Below are 14674 nucleotides of genomic sequence, written 5' to 3'. Positions count from 1 at the left end.
AGTGAAAAATGTTAGAAGCTGTAAAATGCAGGCATGATTTGCTCAGCTGCTTTACTTTAAGTATAAAGAGTGACATACTTGGGCGCATCTTTGATGTGAAGCAAGGGAAGCATCCTATCAACAATTTAAGCACATGAAGATCTTGGTTTAAGTACAGGCATAACTGCTTTCCTCTGTCTGCAGGGGTATATGAAGTTACTTAACATATGTGAAAGGATTATTTGAAGACAAAGAATAAATAAATGCTACTTAGTACAAATTTAGAAAAGTGAAGAAAAGTTTTTTGTTTTTTGTTTTTTTTTTTTAAACTACCCAGAATTTTTTTTTTTTAATGAATCATTCAAAACTTCCATGAAATAGTCAAGAAGTCCATCAATTGCTGTTTTTTCCTTCTGCAGAAAGTTTCCTGGTAAGGTTTTCCATTACCTTTCTCCGCACCGTATTTTCAGGCTTAGACACTCAAACTGCACCCTTAGCCCCACCCAGGCCTGTTTGTCGCTCACAGACGTGCTGTGCTCTTGCAAGTAAGTGCAGACATGCCTTACCTGCCTATTGCAATGAGGTGCCAATTCCCACCTAAATCCTCAAAACGCCTGACTAGAATTTAAATGCAATTTGTGTATTTACTTAAGTTCCTTTGGAAAGCACTACCTACAATTAGAAAAATATGAATCGAAACCTGTTTCAATTTAACATCAGGTGCAATTCACAGACTAGCTTTGAAAACTATGTCCAAAAGAGTAATGCTGCAAGCAGTGATTTAACTAAGCTTTTTTTTCTTCCTGATTCACTTCACTAATTCCCCGTTACTCATGATTTCCATAAACAGCATCAGGAGCAGGTTAGCCACCCAACGAATCCTCCTATGCTCGAAGTAATAGGTCACTCGGACATGGTTAAGACTCACAGCTTTGAGAAGTAACACATAGCTCCACCGCGCACGTGTATGAAAATCATCGCCTGTCCTTGCTTCCTATTCCCATTAGTCGTTCTGTCCTCTGAGATGGCAGGCAGGAGAAGCAACAGGGTAAGGGAGACAGTGACAAAACTGGTCAAGCTAAAGATGGCATTCTCAGACTACAAGGGAGGAGGTAGCTGAATCAGAAGACAGACGACTGGCAGGGCTGGGCCAAAGATGTACAAATACACAGCTTTTTGTTTGGACTAAGGTAGACGATATGGTGTTCACGAGGACCAAGAAAGAATACAAATGCAGACAGCAGGAGGGATTAGAGAAGCCAAAACGAAGACAGAAGCTGGCGCGGCAGCGGAGAAGCTGATGCGTGGAGGTATATAAAAGCAGTTCTCCTCCAATTTAGACCTCTCAGGCTCAAAAGCTGTTATTTTTCCAAAAGTAGTATGGTTCTATCTTTCTTCAGTGCACAGTACCAAAATCCAAGATAGTTTCATAGTCCTTACCCTGTTAGTGCACTTTTCTTCTGATTACAACTGCCAGCTTTGACAGCAGCGCCAAAACCAAAAAGACAGAGAACTAGAGAAAGAAAAATCAGAATCAGGTCAGAACTCAAGGCATGAGTTCTCCTCCTTCTTCCAAGCACTAACCAGCTCACGGCTTATGTGCAGATCTAAATCCATTTGCCAAGTACTTACTAGTGACAGGTGCTAAAATGCAATGTCGTGTTTTAAATTTGGAATAGAAAGGAAAACTATAGTCGTTAAAACATTAGTTTTCCCAGAACGCACAACATTAGACCCACAAATTACCCAGCACCAAATCTGTACTCCATTGCTCTGCTTCTTTAAAACGGGGATTGAATGCCGCAAATTAGCTATGTCTTTCTGTCTCTAGATGGTTCGCACGGGCCCAGTCCGATTCCCGTTAAATCAACAACAAAACTCCTCTGAGTGAGCAGCGCTGCCCTGCAAGGGTAGCTGTCGCACCTCCCACTGCACAGGGCTCCAGCACGCAGGTTCTTCCAAGGCATAATGTTTCTAAATAAATGAAGGACTGGAAGCTGGTGAGACACACAACTGGTGATAATTGCAGGTGGATAAACCGCAACTAGCGGTTGTGGACACAAAAGGGGAGAAGCAGTTTCTTTTTTTTTTTTGGCCCCCTATGCACCTAGACAGAATCCAAGCAAGCGCATTTTGCTTGTTCTTTAAAGTATGAGTAAATATTACCGGCATTTAGCAGTGTTAATATGACAGAAAAAGGCAATGGCTAATGATAACATTTTAGACATTTAAAGGATGGCATTTATATTTCACTCTTCTCACTAGGAAACCATCAAGTCGCAAATGCTGTGGTACAGCAGATGGAAGTAACCATTCTTGTTTTGCAGTGGGGAATCACGTGCAAGTTTGACTTATACTTGTTCTTTAAAACTTGCCTAGTTCTCCTCACTGAAAAAACAAGAAAAAAAAACCCCAAATCATAGGAACATCAGGCCTATAGTCCTGAAATACAGATCTATAGGGCCCCCTAAAGGTATGGCCATACATTTTAACAAAAAGGATAGCCCTTTTCCTTTGCCTCCTTACAGCAGATAGGATCATTAACCTATTTTTAGATGTCTATGATTAGGCTTCCTTTACAGTCAGAGAAAACAAGCAGCTTTTACGGCACAAATCATCTGACCCATTTTAGATGCCTATTTTAGGATGAAATAAATTGCACCTGTAAAGCATCTGTTTCTCTCTTCTGAAGCGTCACCAGCTCCAACGTAGACTGTACATTGTATAGTGCAGACCTTTGACACTTGGGCAGAGAAATCCCTTCCTTGGTGCCTGGCTAGCAGTTCCAGTAAACAACCTCATAATCAGTGTCCATCAGATTTTCTACCAGCTCCACTTAAAAACCTCAGGTTTTTAATTGCAAGCTTTAGGCGTTCAGCACCTCAGGGCAGGGGGGGAACCACACACACACACACAAAGAAACCCTAAAGCTAGCCACGTCTGGGCACCCCAGAATGAACGTACTCCAAATAAAGAACATTTTTAGCAATGCAACCTAATAACTCCCAGGGTCAGACAGGAAGTCAATTGTCTGTCTCCCTCTGTCTCTCTCAGATCCCCAACTCTCACATGCTTGGGCATTTTAGAACTGAGGTCCCACAATTACTGTGCTTCACCTTAGCTTCGTTATTTGCTGTATTTGGCAGAAGCAGAAGCATTTTCCTGAACATATGGGCCCTTGCCCTTTTAATTTCACATTCCCTTCAGCTGAATTAATAACAGAGCTCAATTATTTTAATGCAACTAATGCTGGAATTATTTGCAGTTGTCAGGTTTGCAGTGCAGCAACGAGATACATTCCCTAGGAGACAGCAGCAGCACCTCAACACGCTGCTGAAGAATCTGATCTCGTTCCGTTGAAGCATTCATTATGCCTATAGTGGTCATGCCAAAGATGTGCCGGGCCTTGCAAAAACAAACAAAAAAAAGTGGTTGCCCCAACACTGTAATATTCATTATAGTTATGCCTAACGAGGACTAGATGGATGGCAGATATTGTCAGAGGTGACAAACGTGGTGACAGGCTTACCTTGTCCTGCCAACAGGATTGTGCCCCGTTCTTTCAAAACTACACCTGTTTTGTCACTCCGAACTTTTCTGGGGACTTCAAGCACTCAGACTTGCCAATAACGATTCTTACCCGCAGGTTGGGCTGAGCGATCTATCAGGTCAGAAAGGAGCAACCAACTCTTGAAATTAAAAATTACTATAAGAGTAACAATTCAATTCAATTTTTGAAGAGTACAGGGATTTTGATTCTTGTGATGCTTAAACAGCCTGAGAAATACGAGAATCCACCTCTAAATAACAGAGAGCTTGAGATCCAAGACAAAACGTGCATTTTCGTCCAGAAAATCCCTTTCAGAAAGGGAGGAAAAGGTTGAAGAATTTTTGGTTTCTGTGGAGTAGGAAACAAAGAGAATGCAAGAGAATTAGGAGGAGGATAAAAAGGAGTAGAGCCTGCCTCAGGTTCTCCATCGATGCTGTCATTTCCTGCTTCAGTTTGATGTATCTGAGGGGAGAGGAAAAAACAAGTAGTGGGTGTTTCAGGTTATTTAAAGAAAAGGAGGGATCAGTGGAATTGAGAGAAAAGGCAGTTCATTTTGCTGCAAAGCAAAATTTACTTACAGAAATAATTTCTTCTTACAACAGAAAGGCGACTTCGGCCAGAAGTGAACCCTTTAGAACAGTAAATAGCAAGTGAAAAAGTCTCCACTGCTTTCAGAGAAAACAAATCACAAGAGTAATTAACTCACATCATTCATATAATTCATCAGTGAGTTAAATTCACATTAGTGAGTTAAACTCCTCATTCACTTAACTCACCAATGTGAATGACCACTAAAACCTCCAGCCCTTACAAAAGGAAGATTTGTGAGAAAGGTTCCTGGAATTGCACAAGCTATCATCACAACGCAAAGAAGTGTAACAGTAGCCTTCATCTCCTCCCTCTCTGGAGCAATATAAATGACTATGAAGAAACAGATTATATAACAACTATAAATCTAAACAGGCATGTGCACTTTCAATATTAGTTAGCTAGCACACTCTGCCAGAGACTCCAACACCAACGTTTTTTGATCCAAAGCCCCATGGTCCAGATACTATATCGATAAACAGTCAGAACACAAGTAAACCTGGGTCACAATGAGAACGTGCAATAATAAAAAATATCTATAGACCAATTCACTGATTTGACTGAAAAAGCTAGATTAAATATACTGCCTATAAGGACTAATGCTTTTATAAATGAAAAGATTTAACAGTCCTTACCTTTGACTACAGCAACAATGAATAAATAAATAAATAAATCACAAAACGTGTCATATAGTGACCTTATGCTTATCACTGAGATGACATGATATATGCATTACTGGCCATTTGTAGCAGAACAGTCTTTCCGATTTTCGTTTTCAGGATTCTGGTTTTTTCCTAATTTTACATGGCAAATTGATCTTACCTAAAGCATCCACTGATCAAATAAGATTTGGCTGAGGGCCAGTTCTGCCTCCTTTAAGCTTCTCAGACAGCATCTTGCTCCTAAAGTATTCCATTCATTCCAGTGGACCCACCTGAGGAGTCAAGTGCCACCCAGTTCAAGTACAAATACTACGGTGCAGTCCAATAGCCCAGAAAAAGTTCTGGTATGAGGTCTTTCATGAGTTCAAGCCAAAATTCATTTTGGTTTCTATGGCAAGTCTCCTCCAATGTTTGCAACCAAACACTCATGAACTGCATAAGGGACCAAAGAAAAAGAAAGCAAAAAAATAACATAATAAAATATCAAATTTATTTTTTGCCACTCAGACTTAGTCAGTTAAGGAGAAATTATGGACAGACCTAAGTCTCAAGGTGAGACACATTGCTGAGTCTGGCATTGGACCCTAGATTTCTAAATGTATTGCTATTCTAACATTCTTCGATGTTATTCGTAAAGCAGGACAAGGGGAATATATTTTAAGCATAAACTATAGTCTGTCAGTTTCCCTTATGTTGGACTGCTGTTACTTTTTGCGGTCATTCAGTTCCAGACCTTGGAGTCTCTGAGAACGAACCTGAGGACTACACGATATGCATGACCTCCAGCAACAGATAGTTATTCTGCTTACCGTGGCATACACAGCTAATGCAGGTGAGCAATCACTCACAGGAGTTATCCGAGTAAAGCGAGTGAGACGGTCTCGACGTGCTAGTGCTTACCAGAAGGAAAAGGTATTTGTGACCTAATTCTGTATTAGCTGAGCAACTCTCACTGAGCTGAACTGCAAAATGATAAAAACATGACATTTCTGCAAAATGATGTTCCTTCCTGCTTACAGACCCTGTTCCCTCACACTCCAATTTGCGTAACACGCCCGGTTAGCAAATGCCCATCTCCTAACCTGGCTGCACAGAGAAAGGACAGTTGGAGCCAGCAGTTCTCCAGAAAAACTTCCTTCCTGCTTGGAAAAAGGTGGGCAACAACTATGTCTTACTTTAGCATGATGCACTTGGTACCTGATGAAATTCAAACTCTGTTCACAAATTTACGCACCAATCACAACTCACACACCCTATATGCTGCAGGAAGGGGTAGCTGGGAGGCTGAAGCACATATTAACCTCCCACGTTCCCTTCACAGGTTGTCCCAAGCTCTTCGATTCCAAGAGGCTAGAGGGCCTTCACTTAACTAAATACTTCACATAAGGCTAGGTTCTCATGCTAAATATATAGAAACAGCACACAAAAGTACCAAGCAGTGCCTTCAAACCTTACATTTCGTTCCTAGTTTGGTCTTTTTCATGTCTAGGCTTCTATAGTAACTACTGGGCCCGTGTGGACCCCCTGCCAAGCCAGAGAAAGATATTAAGGGATACACTGGTGTAACTGAAGAAATCACTCCATTAACTGCCTCTGATGCGGTCCCAGTACCACAAGATCATGTCTCCGAGACTACAAAAAGGGCACTTAATGTTTTTACCCTCGAGCAAGAGTTACCAGGTCATGAAATGGTTTCTCTGCCTGAAAACGGACTCCACTTCAAAACAGGTCTCCAGTGGGCTGCAATAGCACACAAGCTTCTTCATAGCACTTAACATCCAAAAAACCCTATCCCACAGCAGCCCACGGAAAATCCAAGGCAGGGCCGTCCAGCAGCTGCAAAGGTGCACAGTAATGAAAGAGAGCAAGAAGCTTCTGTCTTCAATGTAGGTATCGAGCAGCTGGACACTGCCACAATCTTGTCTCCCCACATGAACTCCACTCCCGCACTGAGGGCTGCTACACTCTGCATCTTTCTGCAAGCAGTTCTTCTGCTGGCCTTTGGCACAAGACTGAACCTTGTGTGGGAAGTGCATACTATTGCTCTTCAGGCAAAAGGAATAGAAAGGAGGTGAGTCTCCTCTCCTTTCACACCTGAACCAGACAGGCATGTTGAGAGGATGCTGAGACAAGAACTGAGAAACATGTTTCACCGTTTGAAGGACAACACAGTGTGAGGCAACACACTTGCTACTTGCTCAAGACCTCTGCGTTGCGAACATTACTGGTGTTGTCAATGTTACTGCAAATCCCTCACGTTTCACCAACAGCAGTGCGCACAAGAGCGCTTTAACTGACTGAAGAAACGAATACATGAGAAGCCACATTTATGAGCAACATAGAAACCACCACTCACAGCTCTTACGTTTCTAGGCAGGCAAGGCCACTTCATGAGCCTTAAAAGAAGAAATTGTGAGTTTTCCAGAGCTGTGTAATTCATTTTCATGAAGCTCTAAACTATTGAATTCAGAATACAGCAGCTTAATTAAAGAAAGCAATGTGGCTACATCTCAGCTATAATAAAAGGCATGTTTGTTGACCTGGCTAGGAATAAAGCAAGTCTTAACGTGCCAGAGACGCACAGGCCACTGAAGGGCTCTTTTCCCAGTGCTATTATAAAATTTTAACACTGTAATTTTTCCCTTGGTGCTTAGAAGTTAAAAAGGAAAACCAACTAAACCACCGATGCGTTTCTTTGCAAAGAAGATGAAAGGCCCACCGTCACATAATCTATGGCTATTGCAAGTGATGCACTATTAGACTGAACCTCAGAAGGTCACTTCCATTGCTGAGACACATGACCTAGAAGAGACTCCCTGGAACAAGGTCAGTCCTGGCCAGCAGCCCGTCGCCAGCAGCATGACGTTCCTCTGCTACTAGCAACCCTGAAAGAGGCGTGCGGGCTGTTCCCATCCCAGACACCTGGAAAGGCTGACAGTGCAGAGGCCTTTGTTTCACGCTTCTGTTGCGAGTACAACGTTCCAGGGTTGTGGAACGGCATCCAGAGATAAGCAGTGATGTGCTGACTGCATATGTCCTCCCTGGATGCCAGAGCCCCAAACATTACAGTAGTCACAGCCCTGTAAATCTGGCAGCCTGACTACCGGCAGCACGCGTTGCCAGTGTGCCAGGAAGTGCACTGCTGCTCGTATTTCAGAACGGATGGAAGAGGTACTTGGTGGACAGATGCCAGCCCCCTTTCTTTTAATGGAGTGAGGAGTACTATTTGGGAATGATTCAGTATGTCCCTATTGCTAACTGTTGATTCTTCCAACCAGCATGTAAGACAGCACACTCGGTAAACACATGTAAAAGCCTCTTCCTAAATGGCTACAGCACCTGGAAAGTAGAAATAGAGGTTGTTCAGCCTGTTACACTTACATTTTCAGGGATAGGTCAAGGATGGTTCCTCCGCAATTCTCAGCTTTCCTCATCAGCATTTTGATGCATAAGCTTCAGTCTCTTCGTGCAGGGAAGCTACAAAAACAGCAGAACACATTCATGGTCTGCCTGCATTCAGGCCTGCGTGGCGCTCTAGGTCAAGAACGAGCAACACTTCCCTAACATTACTGCTGTACTCCCCACTCACCCTCAAGGCCCAGTATCTTCTGGTCACCTTCTCAGAACTTCCTAGCCCTGCACTCCAGGTCTCTCCTGGGATCTGATTAATAGGACAGCAGCAATACACTCATTACTCCAATTAAATTGACACTGAAATAGAGAAAAGCTACTGGCAGAAATTCCTAACTGTACAACACATCCCACTGCTACATTAAGACAATCGATAATTAGATATAGATTACTGAACCTGTTTAATGCTCCGTTGCAGTCTGTGCTTCTACTCAGTGCAAGAGCAAAACACACAGAGCAATTATCGGTATTCAAATTGCCTCCATCGCAGCTGAAAATCACAGCTAGACAGATAATTAATGCCTTTTCTGTCAAACGTTTATTACTAGATAGAGCCTGACTAAAACGCAAGGAGCCAGATTCGTAGGTCCCATAAATCCATATTAATCTACTAACTTCAGCTGACTTCACTAATTTGAAGTTATGCCATCACCAGCTACGGACTGGGTGCCTAGTTTTAGATCTAACGCTTCTCATTTCATGCAGATACTACTAAAGACTGCATACCAGGGAGTCCTGGTCAGGCGAGGCAGTGAACAGCTCAGTAACAATAACAGCAGCAATAGCAACAGCGATGACCGTAACTCCTGGTGTTTCGTTTCTTACAACTTTTAAATTTTCATCTCAAATACGGTGTTTTCTATAATTATTCTCAGCTCAGAAGTCAATCTCTTTGGAAGTGAGAGAAATCTTCGAGCACAAGTTCAGGGGGAAAAGATGTCTTAACGTGAAAAGGCCTTGCCAGTTTTCTCTGGGCATCCCAGGAGAATGCACGGCTTGCCACTGAAAGCTGCCACTGGCCTCATAGCTCCACAACGAGCCCTTACCCTGTTTCTCAGATTCTATTTCAGTGAGTCACAAAGCCATGTCCTGTGATGTGTGATGGGTACTTTCTGTAAAAATCCAAAGCATACACCTCCGCCAGTCACTGCCGCTCATAAGGAGAGGAGCCCTGAGCGGCTTTGCGCACAGAGCCCAAGCACCACCCAGCTCCCAGCCTGAGGCCCTGGAATGACAGCAGAGTCTTTGTGGTTGCCCAGAGTTAGTCAGCTAATTGCCTGAGTTCAGGTGAACTACCCGAATTGCCGAAATCAGAGGGGATCCCGGGGGCCAGGGGATATCCATCTCTTCTCCGCAAACGCACAAGGTGAGCACTGCCTTCTCCCAGGGTAGAGGGTTCCCGAGGAGCACGGATGAACCCACTTGGGCCGGATTGCCCTCTCCACCTGCAAGGCTCCTGCACTGCAAAGAAACACAAGCAAATACTCCCAAACCAATCTCTGACGCCTGGCTCACAGGCTCGCTTCCCCCCAGCACTTCCCACTGAATTCACCCACTCTCAAAGTGGAATTTCAGAGATGTGTGTCACATACAGGCAAAGCAGTGCAACTCTTAGGAAATAAGATAAAGCACTGAGCTGGGCCCAGCTTTGTCCTGACATCAGCTTACAGTTTTGGGTAATATGCTCTGAGTTTTAGGTCTGAAACAAGGCCAGCCGCATTTGTATGCCTATCAGATTTCTATAAACACTGCATACTACTCTGGTTTGTTGCAGGGGGAAAGATATACAGAAGAAAATGATTGATCTAAATGAGCGTATGAAACAGTATCTCCATGAGTGAAAATAAGCAGGGCTGAGGCACATGACCGACCGGAACAGCCAGTGAAGTCAGGAACGCGGTGGGCTACTTGAGGGAAGAAGAAATCTATAGGGACAGCCAGACCTTTCTCCTGGAGAGCAGCCAGTACTCTTCTGGTTTGTATACTGTAATTATGCCTCCCTTTTGGCTAAATTTACCACTGCTCAGTGTAGCTGGACAGGAAGTATTACCACAGTCCTCCTGAAACCCTGGAAAAGCTGTATACATACAGTCAATATAGCCCTGACTAATCGATGGGCAGCAATTTGACTCGTCCTTCCAAAAGACGGAAGCCGTTTTCCGAAGCTAGCAATACTTTCCTCATTATGAGCTTGACCTGGTGAAGAAGCTAAGCAAGTGCTTGAGTCACAGCTCCTGAAGAGGTCTAGTGTTTTGCTTATGCATACGCCTGCGTAAAGTAATTCCCCGGAGCAAGGCAAAGCCATCATTCAACAACATCAGCGTTCTAACCCTCGACAGGAACGCCTCGGGGTAACGTAGTGCAGTTTGAAAAATAAAAATAAATCTATGTTTCACACCAATTGCTTTAAACCTCTTGGGTTGCATATTTTGGATGCAGAGCTCATTAATTCTCTACGTATCCTTCCCCAGGCCTCAAAGAGTCCTGCACCTCACCTCAAACATTCTCAGTGAACGCACTTTGAAAATCCTACCTATTTATGAATAATCAGAAAATGCACGATTATAATTCAATATGAGAAAGACTGAGACTTTCCCAACTGACATTGCAAGTAAGAAGTCTGTCCCACAGTCAAAATATCACATGACTGTTCGTCATGACAAGATCTGCACGCTTCTCTCACAAATAGCTCATACTGGACCCTGCTGGAAAAAAGGAACCAAAAAAAAAAAAATCATAGGCCTGGTTTGGGATAAATTCTGTTCCAAAATTTCTCCAATTTGCAATGAGCTAAATCCTTGAAATATTTGAGTTGAGATGTTCTCCCCTCATTCTGACAACAAATTTTTGCTCAGTCTTATTTTTGGTTTAATCTTCAAAATGTTAATGAATTGTGGTGGGGGGAGACGCACAGAGAATTCTCAGCAAATGCAAGCATACAAAATAATAGCAAGAAACACAATATTAAATCCTTGGGGCAGCAGAAACACTTTCAAACAGTCAAGAAGGCCTATTTCTTTACATCCGCATTTCCTCCGGCAGTTACAGAGGAATTAAAATCTCATTACTAAAGACCAAAACCAAACACACTTATAAGGACCACACCATACATTTTGTGAAAGTCTTCATCCAAACCGAAGTCATTCATCACGCTGCCTGGGACGTGCACAGCTTAACTGGTCTTTCCATGGCAGAGAAGGGAGATCAAACACTGTGGGAAAACATAGTCAATACAAAAGAGGTAGGAAGAGGGTCTGAAGTTTGCTGACAGGATTACCTTTCTGGAACGCATGCTCCAAATAAGTCAAAGAGGAAGGCCAGTCTAAAGAAGAAAGCAGAGATGACCACTACCTGTCTTCAAAAACAGTACTCTTGTGGAAGGTGTTTGTACATGACTGTCTTTAAATATGTAAACTGGAGCACATTAGAGACGAGAGAATTTTCTCATGCGGATCTTTTGGAAGCTTAGACATAACACAATGCAACCACAGGGAAAACAAAGGCTTTTGTGACCTTAGTCATGCTCTACTGGGCTTAATATTTAGAAACTTACTCGCGCGCAACATGGGGCATGTTCTCCAAAACGCACTGTGCAAAGTGTTTCGTACAGAAAGAGCCGAACGCGCTCATTCTTCGCAAGCCTGCTCAGCTTAAATACGCTGCTTGCCTAGTGCAAGTCACAGCAGGCTAAGGGCAGGATCATGCCCAACTCCCTCAAGACACCATGCTGCCATTCCCATTACCTAGGAAAGACTTCCCATCTGAAACGAGACAACGATTAAGTCACATATATGATTAGCGTGTTAACAAAGAACTTGGAAAGTAACTTTTTTGATTTACTCCGGGAATTCGAGGTGAATGTGCTTCTCTCTAGAGCCAATATGATTCCAGAAAAAATTTAAATTACCTTCAGGTCAGGCCACATGTCAGTCAGATATAGCTTTAGAGAGGCAAAAAATGAAAAGTTGCCTGCTTCCTCTGAGTACGAAGTAGGGAGAAGAAGGGTTCTTGGTCACCCACAAATATCCTTGGCAAGTATGATATCCACAGCTTAACAAAAGCAAAGGAGCCTAATAATTTCCTCTGCTCCTTTATCCTCAAAAGACAGACAGGTGAAGTGCTTCTGATAGTAGATTTACTGGCAATTCAGCCTCACTTCCAATAGCAAAACGATTAGCAAATCCATTCTGATTTTCTTCGAACACGTTTTTATCGAAAGGTACTTCATAGCTGTTTTTGGCAAATGCTCTTCAGTTAGCTGATGATCTAACACTTTGTTAAATATTACTATTACATGAATGCTTTACCCGCGTATTTTATAACGATATGTCACATTACATGAGGGTCTATATAATAAAAACTCTATAGAAGTTATTCTGCATTACACAGAGATATACATCCTAACTCTGCATTGCTGCCAGTAAGAAACAAGTATTTAATCAAAAATTTTTTTTTCCTCATTTTTTCTTAGTTCCTAAGAAGTTGCATAAATACTGGGGCAGGGGGCAGCATTTTGAATGTTAGAACAACAAAGGAAAACCTGACATTACTAGCTAGAAATCTTCTTCGTGGAAAAAAAAAAAATAGTATTTGGTGTTGTAAGTAATATCAAGAGTGCTACAAGAAAACATGAAGAATTTACGTGCAGCTTTAAATGAAGGCACGCACAGAATACTGCCAAACTACTACTTGAAAATTACTGAGGCACTGAACACCAAGCACCCAGGATCCTTAAACAGTACATTGCAACTCCGCTCAACATGCACATGGATTTCAACAGGAATTGCATCTTAACGTTTATTAATTAATATCAAGACCTAGGTTCAGAAGATTTTCTATTTATTCATCCTAGAAATCAATTTACCTAACTGTGATTCAGATATCAGTTATGGTCTGGGTCAACCATTCACTTTGAAGAACATCAACTTTAATGCTCTTCCTCATTTGAGGCATTTGTGAATAAAGCATTTTTTGCTATTCCTGCTCTGTAGTTTTGTATCACTCATTTTACATGAGTGCATTTTAAATTCTGCTAACAGGTATATTCACATTCTGTTAAACTTCCACTTCAATTTAATGGCACACCTCAGAGAATTAACGTGCATGTGATCACACGTGCTAGTAACCACCTTTTGACTTGGGCTATTTCCCATTCACTAATCCCAGCGAAAATCACTATAATCACACAATCTTATTTTTCTGCATGCTGAATGCACACAGGGATATTGCACAGGAGATAAAACAGCAGAAGTCGTTCAAAAAGGAGAAGATTCACGAGAAGGGAATACTAAGTAATCAATCATCGTCATGTACAGATTTCACACTTCTGTGTAACCAATCACTAAGAATTCACTCAAAATGAAGATATAGAGATATCTGATAAACAAATAGGGAACACTGATGCAAACAAATACAGGAGAGATTCTGGATCTGAAAGGCTGCTGTTTTCAACCAGCTCTTTTGGCTTCTGTGGTTTCACGTCTCAAGCAGATACACAAAAGCCTTCCTTCAATTTTGTAGAGCAAGTTCAGGATTCAAAACATTGGTGAAAACCTTCCTGAGGGTTTCTAGTAGGTGCACTGCTTGAAACGTCTATGAGCTGCAGACACGCGCTTCGCTGAACCTCCTCCCTGCTGCGTGCACTGAACGCACTCTCAAGTCACGTATGTTAACAGTAAAGTCTCTGAGCTGCTGCTGCAGCCTAGAAGTAATTATACAGTATGCTCTGTGGTTTCTTCCAGGAAATTGCATAAACACCACTGTCTTCTGCAAAACACCTCTCTAGAAACAGCAGAAATGGGGAATATAAAACCATAAAAGGACTTCCTTCATTAGCCTAGGCTTCTGGAGGGCTTGAGGGTAGAGGAAGGATCCCTCAGAAAAATCAGAAAGCCAAAAAACTTTCAAAGTCTTTTTAGTGATTGCTCATACAAGATTCGGTTTATCAAATCTACTTTTAGCTTGCCTGACAGCTCTCAAGAACAAATCAAGGAAAATGGCCAAAGACTGTTAGTTACAATATAGAGGTAATAACCTACACGTCCAGATGGTGCTTTTGTCACTGCTACACCTTAGAGCTTCACCTCGATCTTTTTGGCACCATACCTCAGAAATACTCTGGTATTCAATTCCCATTTTAAGTAGTAAGTGGCCTAGGCAAGAGAAGACAGTAGCTTCTGTTAAAAGCGGTGTAATAGTGCTGCCGACTTCACACAATCACTCAACGCACAGTTACTGCTACAAAACAGCCTGAGATCCCAGAATGAAATTTTGGTTACGCCGGTGACAGACACCAGGCTGAAACAAACTAAGAAAGGTACCGACGGAAGATCTCAGCATCCTATAGCATCAAGAGGGCCTAGGCACTTCTCACTCAATAAACAGGGTCAGATTGGTAAAAACGGACAAATCTGATCTTGAACCTTCTCAGAACTGTGGGCTTAACCACTTCACCTCCCAACCTACATTCGGGTGTCACTGATCT

At 42.4% G+C, this 14674-nt stretch overlaps 2 protein-coding genes across 5 annotated transcripts in view; both read right to left on the bottom strand.

Annotated features, from left to right (window-relative positions):
• DMP1 (dentin matrix acidic phosphoprotein 1) overlaps positions 1 to 14674 on the bottom strand; it is a 50810-nt gene that overhangs the window by 11450 nt on the left and 24686 nt on the right. Inside the window, exons 1-3 of one of the 4 annotated variants that reach the window (XM_068941457.1) lie at positions 8369 to 8430; positions 8161 to 8256; positions 79 to 5211 (exon numbers count right to left, since the gene is read on the bottom strand). The gene's annotated coding sequence lies outside the window, so the exon portion shown is untranslated. The other 3 variants (XM_068941456.1, XM_068941459.1, XM_068941458.1) reach the window with 3 other exon arrangements.
• The window catches only part of IBSP (integrin binding sialoprotein), a 52979-nt gene that overhangs the window by 19458 nt on the left and 18847 nt on the right, over positions 1 to 14674 (bottom strand). The gene's annotated exons all lie outside the window — the stretch shown is intronic.

This window comes from Struthio camelus, chromosome 4 (genome assembly GCF_040807025.1).
Source record: "Struthio camelus isolate bStrCam1 chromosome 4, bStrCam1.hap1, whole genome shotgun sequence".
In the NCBI taxonomy this organism is placed as follows: domain Eukaryota; kingdom Metazoa; phylum Chordata; class Aves; order Struthioniformes; family Struthionidae; genus Struthio; species Struthio camelus.
This window is presented reverse-complemented; position numbering and strand designations above follow the sequence as displayed.